Consider the following 6,583-nt stretch of genomic DNA (forward strand, 5'->3'; position numbering starts at 1 on the left):
GAACACAGGAGAAGAGGTGGAAATGTGGGTGAGGGACGGGTCTCCAGTTTGCCAGTGGATTCAAAGGCTTGTCTTCCCACACTGCAGACATCTCAGGCATAAATTTTATTTTATTTGAAGCCATAAGGACTCGGGATCTTACGGTTTCTGCTAGTGTAATTTACTCAACAAAATTCCTTTGCAGTTGTAAGAAAAATACAGTTCTTAACTGTGGCAGAGCAGAAAGAGGAAACGAAGTTAAGCAGTGATTGATAGGAATTAAGTTTAATGGGAGAAGAATCTTGTTTGTTTGTGTGGTTTCCATTTCTTTAAATCCGGCTTATATTGTTTTCACTTAAATCTAGCAGCAATTAAATTCCTAATTATGCAGGCAGTTTTCTTGAGTGAAGAGGTAAATTTTGGGAGAAAAAAAAGCTTGCCTTGAGTTTGTGTTCTTTCCATGTTTTGCTAGTTGGCCATAGTTGGGATAAACCTTACTTAATGAATATGAAATACCTTTGAAGATTTTAAATAATTTTTTTTTAGTTTTTAAAAAATAAAAAGTTAAAAAAATTAAAAAATTTTTTTCAAGGAATATTTTTCCCTGTAATGGCAGCCTGTAGCTGCCTATTACTATTTTAAATAATTTTTTTCAAGGAATATTTTTCCCTGTAATGGCAGCCTGTAGCACTGTGGTAATGACTTCATACAAGCTCCATCTAGTATTGCTATGCCTCAGGGGTGGCAAAATAAAAATTAACAAAGTACTTTGATGGAGTTCAGTAGGACGACACTGTTTACATTTGTTGGTGCTCAGCAGATAGAATCTGCTGCCATTACATCATTTCATCATTTTCTGGTGAGGGATACTATGCCAAGTGGTTCTGATACATAAGATCAAAAATTTAGATCATATCTTAAAATCAAGTTTAGAGCTATCTAGTTCCATGTCTCATAAACAATAAGAGTAAAAACCCATAGCCATAAAAGCCTAGAATTTAGAGATGCCAGAATTTAGCACAAGGGTTATGTTTTCAGTTGTATTCACAATAATATATGTTTGTTAAATTGCATCACTATTGTACTTATTTTAGAGAGAAATGGAGGCTTAGAGAATTTAAATCTGTATAATAAATTCACGTAGCTAATGGCTGAGAATATTAAGTCTGGGTTTCTTCTCCTAGCCCTCCAAATAATATCAATGGATGGGTACTTTGCTTAGACGTGAGAGTTAACTTTGGGTTTATTTTCACAAGACAGTAGATGTAAAAAGTATAGCCCTCGTTTTAGCCAGACAGGTGCTAAAATGGCAGTAATTCTGAGCATTTTCCCTGAACTGTTGTATAAGGGTGACACGTACTTTTGAAAGCATCCCTTCTTTTTAGAAGAAAAAACCAAAGAGGAACACTTTTATAAAAGGGAAAAATAGTATTTGAAATCAGTAATTGTGTCTTTTGCCTCATTTTTTGTGCATTAATTTCTTGACATGTGTTCCCTTTTATTTGAGCATTGCTTGAGGGTATAAGGTGACATTTTAACAGTCTGCACTAAGAATTCACCATTTTATTCACTTTGGGATCTGACTTTGAGTTGTTTGATTCCAACATGTCCAGCTATCAGATTTGATAGCATTGGTCTCTGCAATTTGGGCAGGGTTTTCCTTTTTGACTAATGTTTCAAACAGTTTCTCTTGGTGTGTTTCATTTTTGGTTTCTCACTATTTTGTCTGAAGCTCTGGTATCTCAGACTTTTTTTTTTTTTTTTTTTTTACTGTTTTATTTATTTGACAGAAATAGAGCACAAGCAGGGGGAGCAGCAGGCAGAGAGAGAGGGAGAAGCTGAGCAGGGAGCCTGATGTGGGTCTTGATTTCAGGACCCTGAGATCATGATCCAAGCCAAAGGCAGATGCTTAACCCACTGAGCCACCAGGGTGCCCCTCTGAGGCTTTTTTTGAGTTTTATTTGTATTCCACACAGGCTTAGAGGGAAAACGCTGGTTACATGTTTCTTTTAGTGACTTAAGATTTTTTATGGTCTAGGGGCTATCTCTTGAGCTAATATGTAGCGATACTCCAAGTTACTGCAAAACCGTGAGTTGGCAATCAGTGCCTTATACTTGTTTTCATCATGTTAACAAATCACATATTTTTCTGAAGCTCTGTTGACATAGCATGGTGGTTGATGAAAAAGTAAAGCTAAGGTGAAGCCCCTAGGCTAGAGTTTGTCTGAGGCTTCAGACCCCCATGGCTCTAAAAAGAGAGTGGTTTGGGCAGGGAGCAAAATGGCAGTCCTGAGGGCTATTGTGAATATTTCAAAAAGCTTAACAGGGATGTAATGAGACTGCACAGGATACCTAAAAGGTCAATTTATTTTTGGCAGGAGTTACAGCAACCCTGGTTATCTCATCAAATGCTGGCAGTAGCATATGTCTCTGATGAATAATATATGAGAATACAAATGAATTATTACCCAATAAATGCTGCTCATTTTATAGACATAACCTTTCAGAATAGGATAGGGTCAAGTTAGGTGAGGGTGGTCTTTGGTGGAGGCAGAGTTGGGAAAATGTCATTTTTAAGAAGTCTACTTTTTATAATCCTTTTCCTTTTAACTATTGTGATACTTTTGCCTTATTTTTTCATACCTGCCCATCTCTTTCCTGCCTTGCCCTTTATCCTGACTATCCTATTGTATCAAGGTTCTTAACCATTGGAATAATGGTAAAAGCCTCCTGATAAACCCAGACATGACTTGGTCAATAAATTTAAAAAGCTAGTTAAAAATATAGATTCCTACAATTGCCATTGATACAAGTTAGTTGATCACTGGAGGAATCAATAGACATATTTACATATGCGGCCAATTATTTTTTGACAAAGGTGTAAAGAGAATTCAGCGAAGAAATGGCAGTCCTGGAATAATTTGATATCCATATGCAAAAAAAACCCAAAAACTAAACCTGGGTTTTTACTCACACCATATTAAAAAAAAATTCAAAGTGGGTAATAGATCTAAGTGTAAAATCTACAAAAAGATTCTGCACAGTAAAGGAAACAGTAAGACTAAAAGGCAACCTACTGAATGGGAGAAGGTATTCACAAATGACATATCTGATAAAGGATTAGTATCCAAAACATTTGTTTATTTATTTTAAATATTTTATTTATTTGCCAGAGAGAGAGAGAGAGTACATACAAAGCAGGCAGAGAGGCAGGCAGAGGCAGCGAGAGAAGCTGGCTCCCCGTCAAGCAAGGAGCCGAATGCAGGACTTGATCCCAGGACCCCAGTCATGACTTGAGCTGAAGGCAGCGGCTTAACCAACTGAGCCACCCAGGTCTCCCTAGTATCCCAACCATTTAAAGAACTGATACTACTCAACACCCAAAGACCGAATAACCCAATTAAAAAATGGGCAGAAGACATGAACAGACATTTCTCTAAAAGAGACTTAGAGATGGCCAGCACACACAAAAATGCTCAGCACCACTCATTACCAGGGAAATGAGAATGGAAACTACAAAGAATTATCACTTCATATCTGTCAAAATGGTTAAAATCAACAACAGGAGAAAAAAAGTTCCTGCAAGGATATGGAGAAAAAGGGAGAAAAACGAACAAGTGCAGCCACTGTGGAAGACCGTATGAAGGTTCCTCAAAAAATTAAAAGTAGGACTACCCTATGATCCAGTAATTGTACTACTGGGTATTAACCCCCCAAAATACAAAAACTAATTCAAAGGGATACATGCACCCCTATGTCTACTGCAGCATCATTTATAATAGCCAGACTTCGGAAGCAGCCCGAGTGTCCATTGATAGATGAATAAAGAAGATGTGTGTACACACACACACACACACACACACACACACACTAGCGTATTATTCAGCCATAAAAGTAGAATGAAATCTTGCCATTGGCAACAACATGGATAAAGCCAAGAGTATAATGAAGGCTAAGCGAAATAAGTCAGAGAATGGCAAACTAATCACTCACATGTGGAATTTAAGAAAAACCAAACGAGCAAAATGAAGAAAAAAAGAGATCAAGAAATAGACTTTTAACTGTAGACAACAAACTGATGGTTCAGAGAGGCAGTGGGTGGGGGGATAGGTAGAATGGGTGATGGGATTAAAGAATACAGTTATGATGAAAAAAAATCTCCCATCAAAAACAATGTAAAATCTGAAGATGGATGATTTGGATTTTATTAAAATTAAGAACTTCTCAAACTTCTCAAGATACTAAGAGAATGAAGATGAACTACAGACTGGAAGAAAGGGACTTGTTATCCAGAATCTATGAAGAATTCCCAAAATGTAAAACAACAACAAAAAGACACAATTTTAAAAAGGGCAAAATATTGGAACAGGCACTTTGCAAAAAAAAAAAAAAAAGAAGAAGAAGAAATGAATACACGATAAAACATTCAACATAATAGTCATTAGGGGCATTCCAATTAAAGCCACAACGAAACAGCACTACATACCCATTGGAAGGACTCTGATTATAGAGGGAATACAAATACAAGTCGTTGGCAAAGTGGCCGGGTCCTGAAGCGAACTCTCATTCACTGCTGATGGCAAACAGTCTGGCAGTTTCCTAAAAAGCTAAGCATGCCTGTGCTATATCCCAGCCGTTCCACTCTGTATTTACCCAAGAGAAATGAAAGCATGTCCACACACAGACTCGTTCACGAATGTTTATAGCAGCTTTATTTGTCACAGCCACAGAACAGAAACAACCCAAATGTCCATCGGCCAGAGAATGGATGAACAGAATGTGGGATATGTATACAGCAGAGCATCGCTCAGCCATAAAAAGGAGCAAAGTATGCATAACATGCAACAACATGGGTCAAAGTAATCACGCTGCAGTGGAAGAAACCAGAGGAAAAGAAAATACATACCTTATGATGCCATTTATATAAAACTCGAGAAAATGCAAGCAAACCTATAGTGTGCTCTCAGTAGTTGCCTGGGGCCGGGCTGAGGGGTATAGATGGGGAGGGGAGAGAGAAAATGAAGACAAAGGGGTGGGAGGAAACTTTGGGTAATTGATGCATACATCACCTTGATTGTGATGATGATTTCACAGGTGTATACATCTTTTGAAACTTATCATATACCTTAAATGTGTGAGTTATTGTATGTTAATTATACCTTCATAAAGCAGAAGAAATATCCTCCCCAAGGGATGACCTATGCCATAACATTTTATTTAAATTAAAATAACGGGTACACATTCAGGACAGATTCTGTTTGTTTTAAAGTGTGATTCCTGCAATTATGGCACCATGCTGCCTTTGCTGCAAAATCTTTTGTGATGCATTCTCTAAGAATACTTCCCCGGGGTTTTCTTTAAAATGGAACAAGATGGGTGCCTGAGTGGCTCAACAGGTTAAGCTTAAGCCTCTGCCTTCAGCTCAGGTCATGATCCCAGGGTCCTGGGATCCAGCATGGCATCAGGCTCCCTGCTTGGCGGGGAGCCTGCTTCTCCCTCTCCCACTCCCCCTGCTTGTGTTCCTTCTCTCGCTGTGTCTCTCTGTGTCGAATAAGTAGATAAAATCTTTAAAATAAATAAATAAATAAAATGGAACAAGAACTTCAAGACACATGAGTAACCCTTTACCCTTTTGGGATTTCTGTCCCATATTCTTTTACTGTTTTATTCCAACATTTAATTCAACAGTGTGTGTGTACGTGTGTGTGTGTGTGTGAGAGAGAGAGAATTGCCTTATTTCCAAACATCCTACTGAGTTACTGAAATGGTATTTTTATAATTATATGTGATTGGTGCATGTACTATTTTTATTAAATTACATTATTGCAGGGACAAATAGAACAGGCACAAACAAGTTTGGGAATAAACATGGGCTAAGTTTTGGTTAGCACACAACTGTCCGGGGCTCAGCGTAGGGGTGCATGGGAACTGTGTGCAGGGAAGCTAGGAGCCACAGGCGTTCATCACGGTGCAGCTTTATGACATGAGGTAGAGTCCGTGCTTTTGTCGGATTGGCTAAGCAAACGTCCGTTGAGAAGGAGTCTACCGCTCAAGCTCTCAGTGCTTCCTTTCCCCGTCTGTAATGATGAAGAGTCCCCACCTGGGGCCAGGGGTGTTATGAAGGGTTAGGTGAAGCAGTGTAAATAAAGGGCTCTCTGCAGTCCCTGGCATGTCGTAAGTGCTGACAACGTGTCTTCTTATGATCACGTGTGTTATTTCATTGTAAGTATTCTTAAAATGGTAGGACGGGAAAGACCTCCGAGTTTGGCTCATGCGGTGTATTTTACAGGAGAGGAAAATGGTTCAACACCTCAGCATACAGGACTGCAGGCCTTGTATGTCACCAAAAGTGGGTAATCCTAAGGAGGAGGCTCCCTGGGGGCTTCTCCCTAACGGGCTCTTGGAAACCTAGGGAGCAAGCTCTCTGATCAGGTGGAGGAATTGCAGACCTTATCAGACCCCTAAAAGAGCTCCTGAGAGCAGCCTTCCTCGTTCAGAAGGCTGGTCATTTTCAATAGCTGTGAACATTTTAAAATTAGTGAGTGTGTGAAGCAAGGCAGCAAGGTAAGAAGGCAGCTGAGAAGGTTGTGGGATGAATAAACAG

Source organism: Lontra canadensis, unplaced genomic scaffold (assembly GCF_010015895.1).
Source record: "Lontra canadensis isolate GAN:19392208 unplaced genomic scaffold, GSC_riverotter_1.0 scaffold47, whole genome shotgun sequence".
Classification (NCBI taxonomy): Eukaryota; Metazoa; Chordata; class Mammalia; order Carnivora; family Mustelidae; genus Lontra; species Lontra canadensis.